Raw genomic sequence first — 16,271 nt, 5'->3', positions numbered from 1 at the left:
CTGCTTCTTGCTCTGGCCCAGGCCGTGGTGGTGGTGGTGGTGAGCAGGAGGAGCAGTAGATGCCACTGCCTGCTTGCTCTCTGGTTCTTTGCCTCTCAAGTGTTGGCAGTGGTGAGAGAAAAAGAATGAGGAGCAATAGCAGCTGGTGACTATGGCAGTGGGAAGGTAGATTCACTGAAGGAGGGGGCTTATTGAGGATGTCTTACTTAAGGGGGAGTGAAAAAGCTGGAGACTGGAAGGAGAGTGTGTGAGCCTTAGGCCGTAGTGTCATGTCAGACTCTGACAATAGTCAGGATGACTCATCAGACAAAGAGCTTGACCCAGCAGAATGCATACTCACTGTCGGGCTCCCTGATACTAGCAAGACCTCAAGCACCTCTGGTGTTAGTAGAGAAGATGCATCATCCCTTTCTATGGGAGCAGAGTCTGAAGGAAACTTAGATAGGATCCCTGAAGACTGTAACTCACACATGGCAGAAGAAGGGGAAGCTGAATGCCCACTTAGCCCTCGAGTACAGTGGCTCCAGAAGGTGGAGGTACAGGTTGCCATGTGGAGACAACAATGATGCAGATGATGAAGTCACTCTGCCAGGTTCAGATAGTATGACAAGCCATCCTGAATAAAAGCCACCCTGAACAACCCAGCAACAAGCCATGGGTTGTCAGGGAGGCTTGTTCATGGGGGGGGAAACCCCATGATGCAAACATTCTCCAGGTTCAGATGTCACAACAAGCTACCTTGGTGACAACCCACTGTTGCTTATCATGTTGTGTGAACCACGTCAATGTCTTTTTACTAGCTCCAATACTTTGTACCTCTGACTTTATGCCATTACTGAACCTTTGTGCTACTGACTCTTGGACTCCTACTTGACTCTGCTTCTTGGGCTGCCTTTTGTATTTGACTGCTTACCTGTCTTTGGACCTGGGATGTTCTTCAGCCCTCTCTCTTATAACCTTTCCCCTTACTGGGTAAACCTGTGCCATTATCTGTTTACTGAATTTTTATCTGACTATTCCAGCCTGGAACTGCTCTCTTGCTGGACTAATATCTCTGTGCTTGAGTATTACCTGTCCTGTGACTTGTCTTTGGATTTCCCTTTAGTTTTCTCTAATGCTGAGCCTGATCCAGCCATAACAGGATGCACAGCCTCAAACGAGCTGCCTCCTATCCTTCCTAAATGATGCCCCTGAATGGAATTGAATAGGAAATGGAGTGAATGATGGTAAGCAATCTAATTTGCAATCTCTCTGGGACAGCAGGATTCTCTATGCCTACCCCACAACTCTCTGTGCACGACAGTGTGCACATGGGGATCCTGGCTTGGTTTTGCCATGCACTTCAGAGTAGAAGTCAGTTCTGCACTAGTCTATACAGAGAACACATACAGAGGCTCCCTCCATAGAAAGACTTTCAAGTGTTGGATTTTCGTTTGTGATTCAGAACTGCACACTTACAAAGGTTGTTTTTATGATGGTTTCTGTGGCCAGAATCACTCCAACATCAATTCCGTCTGTATTGCTAAAATCGCCAATATCGCAATCCCTTCTTGCAAATGATGAGCCCCTGCCTCCTTCAGTAAATCCATTATTGCCCCTTCCCATGCCTCTTGTCATTTCACTAGTTATCTTCCTCCTTACTGTATTCTCTATTATCTTTGTCTCAGCATGACGAAGTAAATAAATCAAATCGATTTGATTTTATTCATTTTGTTTGTACAGGGTGGGGGTTGAGAGTAGGGATTTAAGGCTTCAGGAAAGTGGTGTGCAGGAGGCTAATCTGCTTTAATACAGGAAAATCAGACCAAAGCCACATCGGCTCTGAAGTGTTCTTTGTTCTGGGTTCTTCTCCCCCTCCCACCGCTCTATGAAAACTACAAAATTCTTTGTACAGTACAGCAACAGTTACTGTATATTGCTATCAACTGAACATATATTTCCTATACTGATTAGAAAGTATAGGCTTTCATGAGTTATTCAAGATGTTCAGAGATGTGGTGGGAGAAAAGAAAGAAAAGAAGCAATGTTCAAACCGGTACTAAAGAAAGTGTTCCAGGTTTCAACATGCTCCTTTACTCACTTTCATCAAAATTATTGGTGTCGCCTTCCTGTAAGTCAAGAAAACTTGCCAGAGTAATTAATATCTGGACAGCAGAGTTCATGACTCCCTCAAGACACCTTCAATAATATACAAAGTATTTATGACACCCTTTTTTCATTCTAATTTTGGAACATCTGAATTTAGCCATTGAGTTTTGGGGGGTTCTATGTTGTGTGATTCAGAAAAGTTTTGCATAAGTGAGTGCTTTTATTTTTTATGAAAAAGAAGCTTTGTTTTGTTTTGTTTTAAACAGAACACTGAGATTCTCGAGATTCAATGTTGAATATAATATTTCATACCCTGTGGCATAATCCTGGCGCTGAAGATTTCCAGACCCACCCACCCACCCCCTCTGCAAATGATAAGCCCTTGCCTCTTCATATTTATGCATGACTTCGGCTTCACCTCTTGAACCTTTTCAGCATACTGTCAAGCAGACTCTATTTTCTCTGATTATCCGAGATTACTTTCCATCCTCTCCAATGCAGTTCATTACTTTCTTCAGTGGAATTCCAAATCTGTGCACTAATAGATTTCTAAACCTTAGCAAACCTGTACATTACCAAGCCTTCACTGTGCTTGCCATATGGTTAACCTGATTCCAGTGACCCAAATCACATAATTTTGATTAATGATGTGTAATTAGAAAAAGACCACGCCAGCAGTAATGAAATCCCTCATGAGCTTATCTCCACCACCCATGTAAGGAATATCATTTGACAAGCTGCAGCTCCCATCAAAAAGGAAGGGTATGAATCCATTCCCTCATATCGGTTCAGTTTGTAAGGCCATCATACTAAGGACATTTATTGGTATGGAAACATGACTAAACTCAGTGAGATCATGTCATATTGATATGATCCCATCATGGTGATGCTAGAAATAATGCTAAAAAAGTGATATGTGTAATGCGCTCCAACAGTTCTGCTGATAAAAAGTGCTAGTGTAGATCTAGTCCTGGATGGATCAATCAAAGGGATATGGATATTGATATGGATCTATGGTCCATAGCTATGCACACATCACATTTATAACCTCCTTTATGAAAGAAGAATAGAAGACTTCTGCATACATGACTTTCTGTGGCATCAATCAGAATGTGCTTTGGAATGTACATCTGAATGGATCTCTGAGTGTGGAGATTGTCTGTCTGCACTGCATTCAATGGCTGACCACTTGAATGCACATTGAAATGTGTGTGCCCATCCATATTCTGGCAAACTAGTCACACATATGTACCATGTTTTATGAACAACTGGAGCTGGTCGGGTGACTGGAGTTTTCAAGCCATTATTGCTTCAGAAGCTCTTCCTGTTAACACTGCAGTTGATTTTCATATGTCTCCCACTGTAATAATGGACAATAGGGGTGTGCAGAGCAGGACTGCTCCTCCCTGAAATTTGGGACGGAGCTCTGATAAGATGATTCCCTGCCCTGATTTTTGGGGAGGCTCTGTCTCCCCGCACCGTCGGATTACCCAGTGGAAAACTGCTTCATTTTCAGAAAACCGCTCTATTATCATCAATGGTAATTATTAACAAAAATGCAAAAATCTCTGTCATTTTTAAAGATAAAGAGATGAAACTTGGCATCCTGTGGTAGCTATTAAGTAGGGCTTTAGCCATGCCAAGTGGGATACAGATCCCTTCATCTCTTGATTGTTAGGGGCAGGGAAATTAAATTTCCCCCTCCAACCATTCCCCACTCCATACACACACATACTTCAGATGCACTTCATCTTTTCAGAAACTAGAAACCACCTACAAAAATTGAAGTTCCTTATCTACATGTGTCGTTCAAGAACACATACTCAATAACACACAAAGGGGAGTGTGGGGTGGTACTACAAGAAGCAGATAAAAGCAGACAGATAGACACAGAAAAGAAACCAAGCAAAGAAAGCTGGCTTTGGCCGTGTTGGGAGAGGGAGAGGTGTTTCTTCTGGTTCCCCCCACCCAAAATGAGGTGCATCCTTTTCTCTGCTGCTGCTGGTCCTTCTGAAGTGCAGAAGAAGAAGTTGGGTGTGGGTGGTCTTGAGGCTCCACCCACACCCTCTCCTTCAAAATGCAAGTCTAGCACCTGGGATCATTTTTCTTTGGCGGTGGAGGATCCCAGGTATGCTAGATCTTAAAAGGCTGCACCCCCTTCAATTTAGTGGTCAGTTTCAGGCTGGCAGCAGCAACAGTGCTGTGGGCAAGGCTCCTGCCCTCTGCACCCAGAGGCAGGCCACTGGCCTAGCTGGATCCTTGGGGAGAGGGGGATTCAAAATGCCTCCAGATAGGAAGGTGCTGGGGATAGCTGATGGAACTTCCCCCATTTCCAGGACGTTACTGTGGCTGAAGCTGACTGAACAGGCTTTTTATTTTATAATTTGCAATCCCACCCCCTAAGCAACTTGATTGGAGAGGGAACGGGGAGAGGACTGTGGCTATTGGTTAGCCACTGATGTCAATCTCAAAACTACCCCTCCCTTACCCCTCAGTGTCTTCCTAATATGGAAGTGTACATTTGCCATCCATCAGCATGAAACGAGCCCTCATGTCACCTAAAAAACCTTTGGATACCTATGGATCCATTTTGAGCTCCAAACGATCTTCTAACTGCACTGTGGGTTTCCAACGCTTTTGATACCACCCGCTAACCACGCTGCAATTTAGGAGGTCTGTCGAAGGTCCATTGGGCCCCTGGATTTTTGGTCCAGACAACTATCTGGACATACTGCATTAGGAAAGAACCCTAGCATGGCACCTGAAATGAGTCCTCCCTGCCACCGCCTCATCTAGGCAAACTAGATAATGGAAAGGGTAGAGGAAGGCTAGGTCCTAATGGTAGAAGAACAAATCATATTTTTTTTGGTCAGCCTGGACTGCAGAAGTCACATCTCTAAATAGATCCCAGGGGCGGACCCAGAAAATCTGGTGTTCCATTCTCCGTTCCATTTTGGGCACTGCCTTATCACTATCAAAAGGGTTTAATCCTGGCTAATTAGCTAGATTCTGTTCACTCTGTGTGTTTTTTAAAGAAGAATGTTCTGTCTCACTGTGGTGTTTGATTTGTAATGGTTTGTTCACATGCAAGCAGTGGAGGCTGGTGGCTCTGATTTCAGTGGGGCTGTGGATCCATTCTGGGTTTCAGTCTGAACCAGCCAGAGTTCTAAAGAAACTATCCAAGGTGCTGAACCCAAATTTCACCATGGTATTTCTCTACCTTTTGTTTGCTTGTTTCCAGAAAGAATCCCATGCCTCTGAATTGTTCATGGATATGCATACTGCATTCCCCGTAGCTGTCAATAGGAAAACATTGGAATACTTTTGAAAATAACATAGGAACTTCTGGAGGTAGAGAGGGATCCAAATCAAGGACTTGCATTGGCATGGTTATTGCAGAAGAACTTGTTTTTAAGGATCCTGAGTTATTTTGAAAAGCAAAGTTTGCCTAATAAAGGAGGACATGATGCAAGGTATTGCCTTGGGCAACTATTAAAAGCTGACTAATTATTTATTTGGTTGGTAGGTGGGTGGGTTGGTTTCTAATTGGAGTGCCCACCTCTTTTTTCTGACAGGCTTCTCATCTCTAAGAGCTACCTGTCAGGCAGGTACAACATGGTCCTCTCCATGCTGGGATTAGCTGCTGCAGTTGGGTGAGAATTTTGTTTGGTTACTGTTTGATTAGAACACTTACCAAAATTCTCAAATTTCTTCATAAATGGGATGGACAGAACTCGAGTTTGAAACGTTTGAATGTGGAGAGAAAATGAAAGTGACCGATTCATCCACCCTTAATTTCAGCATATGGCTGATGTGAAACTGAGCTAGTGTGGTCTGGATTGCATCGTTCAATTTGGGTTAAAGGGACCCATGGAAAAATGCCCAGAGAAACCCCAGCCTGATTGTGTGATAACACCCCATTGTATCACACAAAGTACTTTCCCATTGTATTTTTGTATATGAGTAAAATGCACGGAGACGAAGTAATGCATTACTTCAAAGCCTTCATTTTAGATTTGCCTGATTATTACAGTCCCTTTCAGCTGTGACACAATCTCCTTGGAAGGGAAAAAATCAAGATCACCTGAATGACAGTACTATTGTCACAAATGCAATGTGTTACATAGATGACTCATAGGGAAGAAAGAAATGAGCAGATAATGAGGCATTCATCAAATAAATTACTCATTTTGTATATTTTCTCCAGCTCTTCTGCTCCTCAACACTGCCAATGGAGGCAGAGTAACATAGTGCCAGAGATGCCAATTTATTCGAAGTCTATTTATTCATCATTTTTGCTTTGCCTAGAAAGACTTTGAGCTGGTATGGCTCTATGTAGTTCATTCATGTCTTCCCACTCATGCCTTCTGTACAACTAGCTCTATATTGTTCAATGTTTCTGCTATTAAATTACTTGTCTTTGATTATGTACATTTTTGCTCATAAAGCAGATCTGATAGCTATCCATATAAAACAGTGTAAGACTGGAGTGACTTACTATTTGCCATCTCCTTTTATTTTATTTTAATTTAACTAGCTTGTTAGGGATGTAACAGGAAAAATATATTTATTTTCTTTTAAGTATGTTGTTGGTGGTGGGGGAACCAAGTCCCATTTCATGTTAATTTCTAAGTTAAATTTGTAGTGTCAGGCTATGACATTTTCACATGGAAAATGAATACTTATGCCTAGGACAGGTACAAACATGCTCCATGGCATTTAAACAAAACATAATATATATTGGTATTTGCTCTACTGAGATGGGATATCTCTATTTTACAATTATCTATTTGATCATGCCCATGTTTAGCATGAGTCATAGGGGTCCCATATATGGAAATTCTGGGAAACATGTAAATATTATGAAGATTAAAACTGTAGCACACTGCCATCTACAGTCAACAGTAGGTTGAAGAGTGTTTCATAACTCTGGATGTTGGGTCTCCTCTTCCCTCATTCGTGTTCTGCCAAAGTTCTTTAAACTTTGTACAACAGTAAAGGACAATCCACTTTGAAATATGTTTGCACTACTACGTTCAGAGTCATATTTGTGGTCAATCTAAGTGCTTAGCATACTAATCTGTAGAGGCAGAATGTGCAGGAGAGAAAGGGGCCCTTTTGATGTTTAAACAGGCAATGTACTTACATTACAATAGGATAGGATCAGATCAGTCCAGACAATAGGATGAAATCTAGGTCCTGAATGGGAGCCAAAGATGACATGGTCTTGGGGAATGTATGAAGAAGATGGCATCTAGCCCACTTCGTGTTTTGCTGATCCAGTTATAGTATGCAGCACACCCAACTCCCAGCATAACTTAAAGCAACCTAAGGACTGGCTTCAGTGGAATTGCTTGTCCACTGCTTCAAGGGACCATTATGACAGCCACAGGTTCAATGTTGCACATCCTTGGGGAACATTCTGATTTTGTCCCCTTCCCTGTAGGATGTTGAATGGGTGTAAGAAGGTTCATGGCATTTGATGTAAGGAGTTTATGGCATTTGATGTTCTTTGACAGACAGTTACACCAGCTTGAGGGCAGCTGCGCTGTCACCAAACTGATGGCCTGATCCTCCCCCACTCCCTGCAACATTCTTCCTTGAAGACTTGAGATTGCCTGCCAAAATGCTCAATAACGCTGTGAGTCAGAGAACAGTCTTGAGTTGCAAGATTCAGCACCATGTCCTGAAAATGCTAGGCATTTTAATTCAATTTATTGAGAATGGCTGAGACAAAATATCATTTTTAAAGACAACTCGAGCTGGAAGATTTTGGTTTGTACTTGTCTCTGGCTGAATAAGAATACTGGCTGAACTATAAAGTAGTGATGTGGTACAATTGCATCAGTGGAAATATGCGTACTACTGAGTATATGCTTGGAGATGATACATGGTTACTCAATCCTAGGGATGTTAACTTGGAAGAAAGTCCAACTGAGTTTAATGACGATTACACCTAACTTACCATGCATAGGATTGTTGTCTAAGTATTGTTCATCTCTAGCTGACAAATCCATATAGTTCTAGAATGAAACAATATAATCTAGGTAAGGGCACACACAGGTGGAAGCAAGTTTCTTTCCTTCCCCTCCCTTCTCTTTTTTGAGAGACACTCTGTAGCTTTTTTTAAAAAAACCACCAAATACATTTTATATGAAAATAAATGTACACTGCTGAATCTTCCAGTGTCCAGGCACAACGTGTTAAAAGTTAAGCATTCCTCCTATTGATTTTAATGGAAAAGTTAAACATTTGCTTTTGTGAATGGCCCAGAGAGCTTCAGCTATTGGGCGGTATAAAAATGCAATAAATACATAAATAAATTTGTGATCCACAGCAGTGTGCTATTAATCACAGGTTAATTGAATGGTCAATAGCATGACTGTTTTATATCCTTTATTTTCAGAGATTTAAAAATGTAAAACAATCTGCTTTATGAATTTTAAATTTGTTCCCCATTACAACAACCCTATTACTCCTTTTCCCAATTTGGGGAGCCAATGTTGAAGCAGAAAGATTGGCTTCCTTTGGAGATTACAGCAGTGCCATGAGGGAGACGTCTCCATGGCATTATCCTGCAGAACTGCTGCAATGTTTGAAGGCCATGTGGAGAGGGCCAGCAATGCAGAGCTTTCCCACTCTGGATACAATCAGGTAACTGAGCAGTAAGGACTTACGCTTTTTGACACCCCCTCCCTACATGGCTTCGGGTCTTTCATTATAGGAATGTTGAGTGTTACAGGAGTGTTGTGAGATCAATGCATGCAAAAGGAGTTCCCCATGCTGCTGAATTGGATCCAGGGTTAAAGTAGACCCATTGAAATAAACAGGACTTACAATAGTGAACTTAAGTCCCCTTGATTCCAATGGGTCTACTTTATGTATGATTAAGGGTAAATCCAAGCTAAAAGTCACCTTAGTGATTTGTCTGAAATGACAGAAAGAGTCCACAATGAAGTTGGGATATGAAGCCAACCTCGTTTCCTCAACCCGTGCCCAGTACTGACCCTTGGCAGAAGCACATTTCATTGAACCTCCTACGTTAATCTCTTAGATAGTCATGCCCTCTGAATGTTTTAATAATTAAAACTATTCCCCACAGGGAGCTGCGTTTCTCCAGAAATGCCTTTCCTTCTTTCCTTCCTTTTCAGGTCCCCAGGTTATATTTTAGGCCACTGTCATTTTTCTTACACTCAAGGCTCATATCTGTCTTTTCCAGATCCCTGTGCAACTTGCACTCATCAGGTCTCTTGCTGCTACAAGCCAATATCATTAACGATATTCTTCCTGTTCTTGCGTATGCCTTCTTTTAGTACATGAACGGGTGGTTTTTTTCAATACCTTTTCCTTATGCAAGTCCATCATTTCTTTTTCAATTCCTTCCAAGCCATTTCTACTTACCTTCTCAGCAATCCCAATGTCCATATGCACATTTTCTTATTTTGGTTAGCATTTGTATGTTTGCTGTTCCCCAAACAAAGGATCAGTGTCATCCTGACTCCGCACACCCAGCTATCATGGTCATCAGTTTCTTTCAGTTGATTTTCTTAAAAAAACACCAACATCCAACCATGTATTCAGGACATTAACAGAGATGCTGCTCATTTATGTTGCTGAACTCCAATCCCATTTGAAGTAATGGACCATAGCGCACATGTCACTGAAAGTGGTTTGGGGTGCAATCCTATGCCTGTTTAGACAGGAAAAAGTCCTTCAACACCCAGTATTTCCCACCCACCATGGCTGGCTGTGGGTTACTGGAGGGTTGTAGGACTAATTTCTGTGAAAATATGTCCTTACTTGCATTCAAACTGATATTATAGAGCCAGTGTGGTGCAGTGGCTAAAGTGTTGGACTGGGAGTCAGGAGATCTGAGTTTTAGTCCCCACTCGGCCATGGAAACCTATAGGGTGACTTTGGGCCAGTCACGGGGCCTTGCTAGACCTACCTGATAATCCGGTGGAGAGTCGGGGCGAGGCCGTGCTACAGCTAGCCCCGCTCGCTCGCCCATCTCCACTCACTATGTCCACCCCCCTGCTCGCTCACCCGTCCCCATTCGCCATGTCCACCCCCCGCTCGCTAGCCCATCCCCATTCGCTATGTCCGCCCCCTGCTCGCTAGCCCATCCCTGATCTCCTTGCCCTGGCCCCGTTCTTCTTCCCCCTGTCCGCCATGTCTGATGCCCCCCTGCCCACTCGCCAGCCCACTCGCCATGCCCACTTGATCACCGGCCTGCCATGTCCGATGCCCCCTCTGCGCTCTCCCATCCGTGATCTCCCCACCCTGGCTCTGCTCTTCCCCTCATCTCTCCTGGTGGGTCCACTCTTTCCCCCGGCCCCATCTCCCCCCTGTGATTCCCCGCCCCAGCCTGATGGGCACAGCACTCCTATGGAGTGCTGTGCCCAGTGCGTGGCTTCTCCCAGCTACTCACGAGTAAGCAAGCACTCGGGAAAAGCCACGGAAGTAGCTAGACCTTCCGCAGCCCTGGGCTCAGCCCGGGGCTGAGGAAAAACTGGGCCATAAGCAGATCCGGTTATCCCAGGTCAAGGGAGGATTTAGCCTGGCCTGACCCTGGGATCCCCTGTGCGTCGTCTGCATGCTCAGCAGGGAGCCCAGGTCTCACACTGGGCTAAGTCCTCATCTAGCAACGGCCACATATTCTCAGCCCAACCTACCTCACAGAGTTGTTATTGTGAGGATGAATTGGATTACATGTATGCTGCCTTGGGTTCCTTGGAGGAAAAAAAGCAGGGTATAAATGCAATAATTAATAAATAAATATTAGCTATGATCCTAAAGTAAATTTCATTAAATTCAGAGAATTTACTTTGTCAAACTTTAAAACATTCATTACAATCAGCCCCCATTGACATCAATAAGCCCATCACCCAAATCACACAAGCTGTCTTTAGCTATAATGGTGTGGATGGTAATTACATCACAGATGTAACACCCTCTCCCTCTCACCTTCCAATAGCCTTCCAATCCTTTATTCTAACCTGAGTCCAGAATCTCTTTCATGCTGAGGAAACTCCTAGCTTAAGACCTTGCCTTGCAGTTATAAAAATAAATAAATAATAAATAAGACATGTCTGGCTTCATTATTTATTTATTTCATTAAAATATGCAACTGGAGTCTCAAGATCATCTTCCAAACATTTAATTAAAGCAGTCCATAACAAAGGACATGAAAATACTAGGGGTATTATTAGGTTTCCTCCCACTGGACCAGTTTGACTTTAAAAAAAACTACATCCAACTAAATTTACTTTTACAGAAAACAAACAAACAAAAACAAACAAAAAACACAGCATGTGGCAGAACTGTTTGCAAGATTATTTTGAAAATGAAAAAACGAAATTATATTGAGAAATGCATGAGTGTGCCAGTGTGTGTGTGTGTGTGTGTGTGAGAGAGAGAGAGAGAGAGAGAGAGAGAGAGAGAGAGAGAGAGAGAGAGATTGTATTAATCTTTAATGAAGTGTCATAGCTGTAATTTTAAGCAATGGTCCTGTGAATATATTATCCAAAATATGCAATTCATTTGCAAAATAGATATGGCTGCAATCCCCATCCTGTAATCCCCACACTTCCTCTATAAAGTGGCCCGAACCTGTTTAGGCCCGACCCGGAGGTTCTGGATCGGGCCACGAAGCGATTGGGGGGGGGGGGGTCCATGAACAGCCCTAGAAGATAGCCCATGGTTTGTTTTTTGGTTGTGAACTGTGGATTGTTTATGGTGAACAAACCATGGTTTATTAGCGTAGCTGGGTTCACACAACACAACAACCCACATTTCAACAACAACCCACAGTTCAATGACAAGCTACACTCAACCCATACTCAACCTTGAACCCAGTCAGTAGGGCTACCAAATACACTAGATTGTCTAGTAGAGCGAAAGCAGGGTGACTATGACTATAGCAGGAAGGAAGTAGAGCAGCCAGCAATGGTCATTCTTTCTCCAAACTATGTGACAATAAGGTTGTGTACAAAGAATAGCTGTTCAGAGATTTTCATTAATTTTTGCCATGGGGGGGGGACTTTCTTTTGCTGTCCTGCTATGGTCTCCAGACCAAGGGGGGGGGGGCTTTTTTGTAATGCTACAAGATCTGTTTGCCCAAAGGCCATAGCAGGTCACAATAAATGGACACATTTATGGGTCTTTTAAAATAGATCTGGCTCTTGTTTACATGTTCCTGCTGAATTTGGACAACACAATAGTCAATGGTGGGTTAATAGTCAACTCCAAGGTTGATTATCAAGGGGGTACTCCCCACATGACATGATAATCGTCTGTGGTGTGGATTAAGGCCAGTGTTGACTTGACTATTAGTCAGTGCTGTGTTTGAATGACACATCCCCTCTCCCCCCCTCCTCAGTCCTCCTGCTGGTATCCTATCAGCCATTGAGAATTCTGCCAGTTGGACTAGAGTGGCAGCCACTGCTTTGGTCCCTCTTGCCAGGTGACTCTGTAGTCACTGAAAATAACCAACCATGTGCAACAAAATAGTCAACAGTGCTCGACACCCAACATGATAACCAATGGTTGTTCAAATAATCAACTCCGCACAGTGTTGATTATTTGCACTGGTTATTTTGGCCGAAAAATCAACCGTGGTGTGAAAAAGTCCTGACAGATGACACAATATGCACCCAGATGACAACTATGACCCTCAGAGGAGATCCTGCTGGCCATTCTGAAATGAATGGAATGCCGCCATGAAGAACCTCGGCAATGGGCCTTCTCTGTAGCAGCACCCACCCTCTGTAGGACCCTCCCTTGTGCGATTCAGGAGGCAGAAAATGTCTTATCTTTTAAACGCCTCCTGAACACTGTGCTGGCCAGAAAGCTTCACCTGATGGGCAGTATAAAGATGTAATAAATAAATAAATAGCCAACCATTGACTATTTAACCCACCGTTGCTTATTATGTCATCCAAATTCAACACCTTCTTTGTGGAAAGACTCTCCTGCATTTTTTTTTTAAATAGCCATATTTACAGTGTTCTTTACTTACTTACCTGTGTGATCTTCCTAATGGACTCTTATTTTGACCCACAGCTTTGGATGTTTTAGCCTTTCTTTATTCTTCAGTGTTCACTTTGACTAACTGGTTTATTTGTAATACTTATATACTGCTTAATATATTAAAAACAAAATCTTCAAATCAATATTAAAACACAATTAAAAACAATTTCAACCAGAAGAAAACAAATGCATTTAAAATATTCTATTAGAAACAATTTTAAAACTATTACAACAACACAGAAATGATATAAAAAGCAGTAAAACGGAGCAGCTTATGATCAATTGTGATTGTTTCTAATCCAGAGAAGGCCTGGGAAAATTGTATTGTTTGTTCATGAATATTCAGTGAAATATAGTTGGAGGGCAAAAATAATCCTCTTTATGCAACTACAACTGCACACCATTGTTCATTCCTGTAAAGCGTAGAATGTGGCCCCCGAGATATTTTCAATGTGGCCGCAGGCTGAAATAGGTTCCCCAGACCTGATTTAGCTGTCAAATCATTCCTTTCTCCAGTCACAGTAATTTATACAACTGAGCTGCCTGTAAATATGGCCTGCTCAGTGCCCCCATTTCTGTATACTGTTGCTATAAGTTAGTCGAATATGGCTGCAATGCTGAGGGTGCTCCTCTACTCATGAGGAACTCCTGCCAGTGGATAGAGGGAAGGCAACCTTCACCGATTCCCCCTGCAGCACCTTGTACTCCTTGAAAATCTGCTCCAGAGTACTGGGAAGGTAGTCGGGACTCTAGAATAGGCAGGGGAGAATCAGTGAAAATTGCTTCCCAGCCTTTCACCAGAAGGATCTTGGGCCATGGCTAGACCAGGCCTATATCCCGGGATTGTGCCAGGATCATCTCTGTGCATCCAAATGACACACAGGGGATCCCGGGAGCAGGCAGGGACGACCCCTCCGTTTGCCTGGGATAAACCTTAGGTCTACCTAAGGCCTAAATCCTGTCCATGAAGTCATGCATGGAAACCCTATGAGGATCCACAGCTATGTAACAGGGGCTGGATCATAGTGATAACGAGCCCATTAGGATATGAGGTGTGTGTTCTATGGTCCTTTTCCAGGGGAAATTTAAAACTGTGGATAGCATATTAGAATCTTTAGCTGGATGAACATTTATAATCATGAACTGATAAGGGGCAGTAAGTCTGGAATACTGAATTTTATGGATTAGTAACAAGAGAAATCTCAGCAACTTCTATTGCATTTCTTTATTATTGGGATGGTGGGCTTTGAAACATCTGTCTAAACTGCCTGCCTTTGGCATATAGGAAGGAATTCTTCCTAGTGTGACTTGTAGTCTCTGTATCCTTTTGAACTGTAGCAACCATCTTTTCCTTTGAGAACTGTCAGCACGATGGAAGGTCTTGTAGCGGTGAGATATACAATAGAACAAGTTTTGCAAATGTATTACAACAACATTTTTGAAAGGCTAACATTGCTTGTTTATCTTCTCACCATGAGTTGCTGGACCCAAGAGAAGCATTTTTTGTCAGTTGGTGGAAAGAAGTCAGTCTTCCATGAATTGGGCATTCATGGAAGGCTGATTTTCATGTTTCCAGCAACTGACAAAAAAGTCTCTCTTGAGCCCATTTCATCACTGGGAAGCTATCAAGACATTTTAATATTTTAGGCCAGATCCATCAGGTTTTTTGAGTGAGTGTGCCTATTATCTACGAAAGGAAGCATTATGGGTATGATAGCAGCTCCAAATAATTCTCAAGAACGTGGCAATTCTAAATATGTAACTGGTTCTCAAAGGAGAGCAAGTTCCATTACAGTCCTTCCCTGCTTGCTGTCCCCAATTTCCTCTCAGCTAGTACTTTACAAATCCTAACAGTCTGCAACCATTCTTTTAACATGGTGTGAGATGTCCATCATTAATGAGATGTACTTAGTCTTGTAATGTTATTGCATAAGATGCTTGTGTGCCAATAAATTCAAAACCTGCCTTGGAATCATAGAAACATAGAATAGTTGAGTTGAAAGGGGCCTAAAAGGCCATCAAGTTCAACCCCCTGCTCAATGCAGGAATCCACCTTAAAGCATCCCTGACAGGTGGCTGTGCAGCTGCATCTTGAAGGCCTCTAGTGTGGGAGAGCCCATGACCTCCCTAGGTAATTGGTTCCATTGCCGTACTGCTCTAACAGTCAAGACATTTTTCCTGATATCCAGCCAGGATCTGGCTTCCTGTAACTTGAGCCCATTATCCTTTACCCTGGGATGATCGACAAGAGATCCTGGCTCTCCTCTGTGTGACAACCTTTCAAGTATTTGAAGAGTGCTATCATGTCTCCCCTCAGCCTTCTCTTCTCCAGGTTAAACATGCCCAGTTCTTTCAGTCTGTCCTCAAAGGCCTTTGTTTCTAGACCCTGATCATCCTCATTTCCCTCCTCTGGACCCCCAACCAGCTTGTCTGCATCCTTCTTGGAGTGTGGTGCCCAGAACTGGATGCAGGGCAGGATCTACACTACTTCTTTAAAGTGCTTTAAGGCGCTTTATAACAGTTTTGACAACTGTTGGGGCCCAGGACACACTCCATATACAGTTGTCAAAACTGTTATAAAGTGCTTTAAAGCAGTAGTGTAGATCTGGCCCAATACTCAAGATGAGGCCTAAAGAGTAAAGGCTAATGACAGAGCACATCCCCATGTCCAAAACGTTGGTTTCTTAATTTTTCACTTATTAGTTGGGTTGGCTTTTTTCACTGCAGCAATTTTTAATTTTGTGAGATGAATCTCATTTATATACAAATCAGATCTTAGGTGTAAAAAATGATGTTACTTTCTGCAGGAAAGCACAGCAGTACTTCCATTTTTGAAACATTAGGCATACTCCATGGTTGTATTCCCAAACTTTGTGCTACAACCATTAGACTCAGCAGCTTTTCAAATGAAAATGAATACAGATGTTGTTATGAACAGAAAAGCTAGAAAGTTAAATGTTCTCAAACTATAACCATTATAATGTATGATGATCATTTGCTTGAACTGCTCTCAGTTTATCTATTTCTCAGGTGCTTACAATAGAACCTGCTTAGGAAAAGCACATTAAGAATGCCACTAATTTGAGTAGCTTGGGTTCAGTATCTGTCTTCTGATGATGGTTCCAGTCATGGAAGGTGCCTCCATCCAATTT

This window comes from Elgaria multicarinata, chromosome 5 (genome assembly GCF_023053635.1).
Source record: "Elgaria multicarinata webbii isolate HBS135686 ecotype San Diego chromosome 5, rElgMul1.1.pri, whole genome shotgun sequence".
Taxonomy (NCBI): domain Eukaryota; kingdom Metazoa; phylum Chordata; class Lepidosauria; order Squamata; family Anguidae; genus Elgaria; species Elgaria multicarinata.
Note: the sequence above shows the minus strand (reverse complement) of the source record.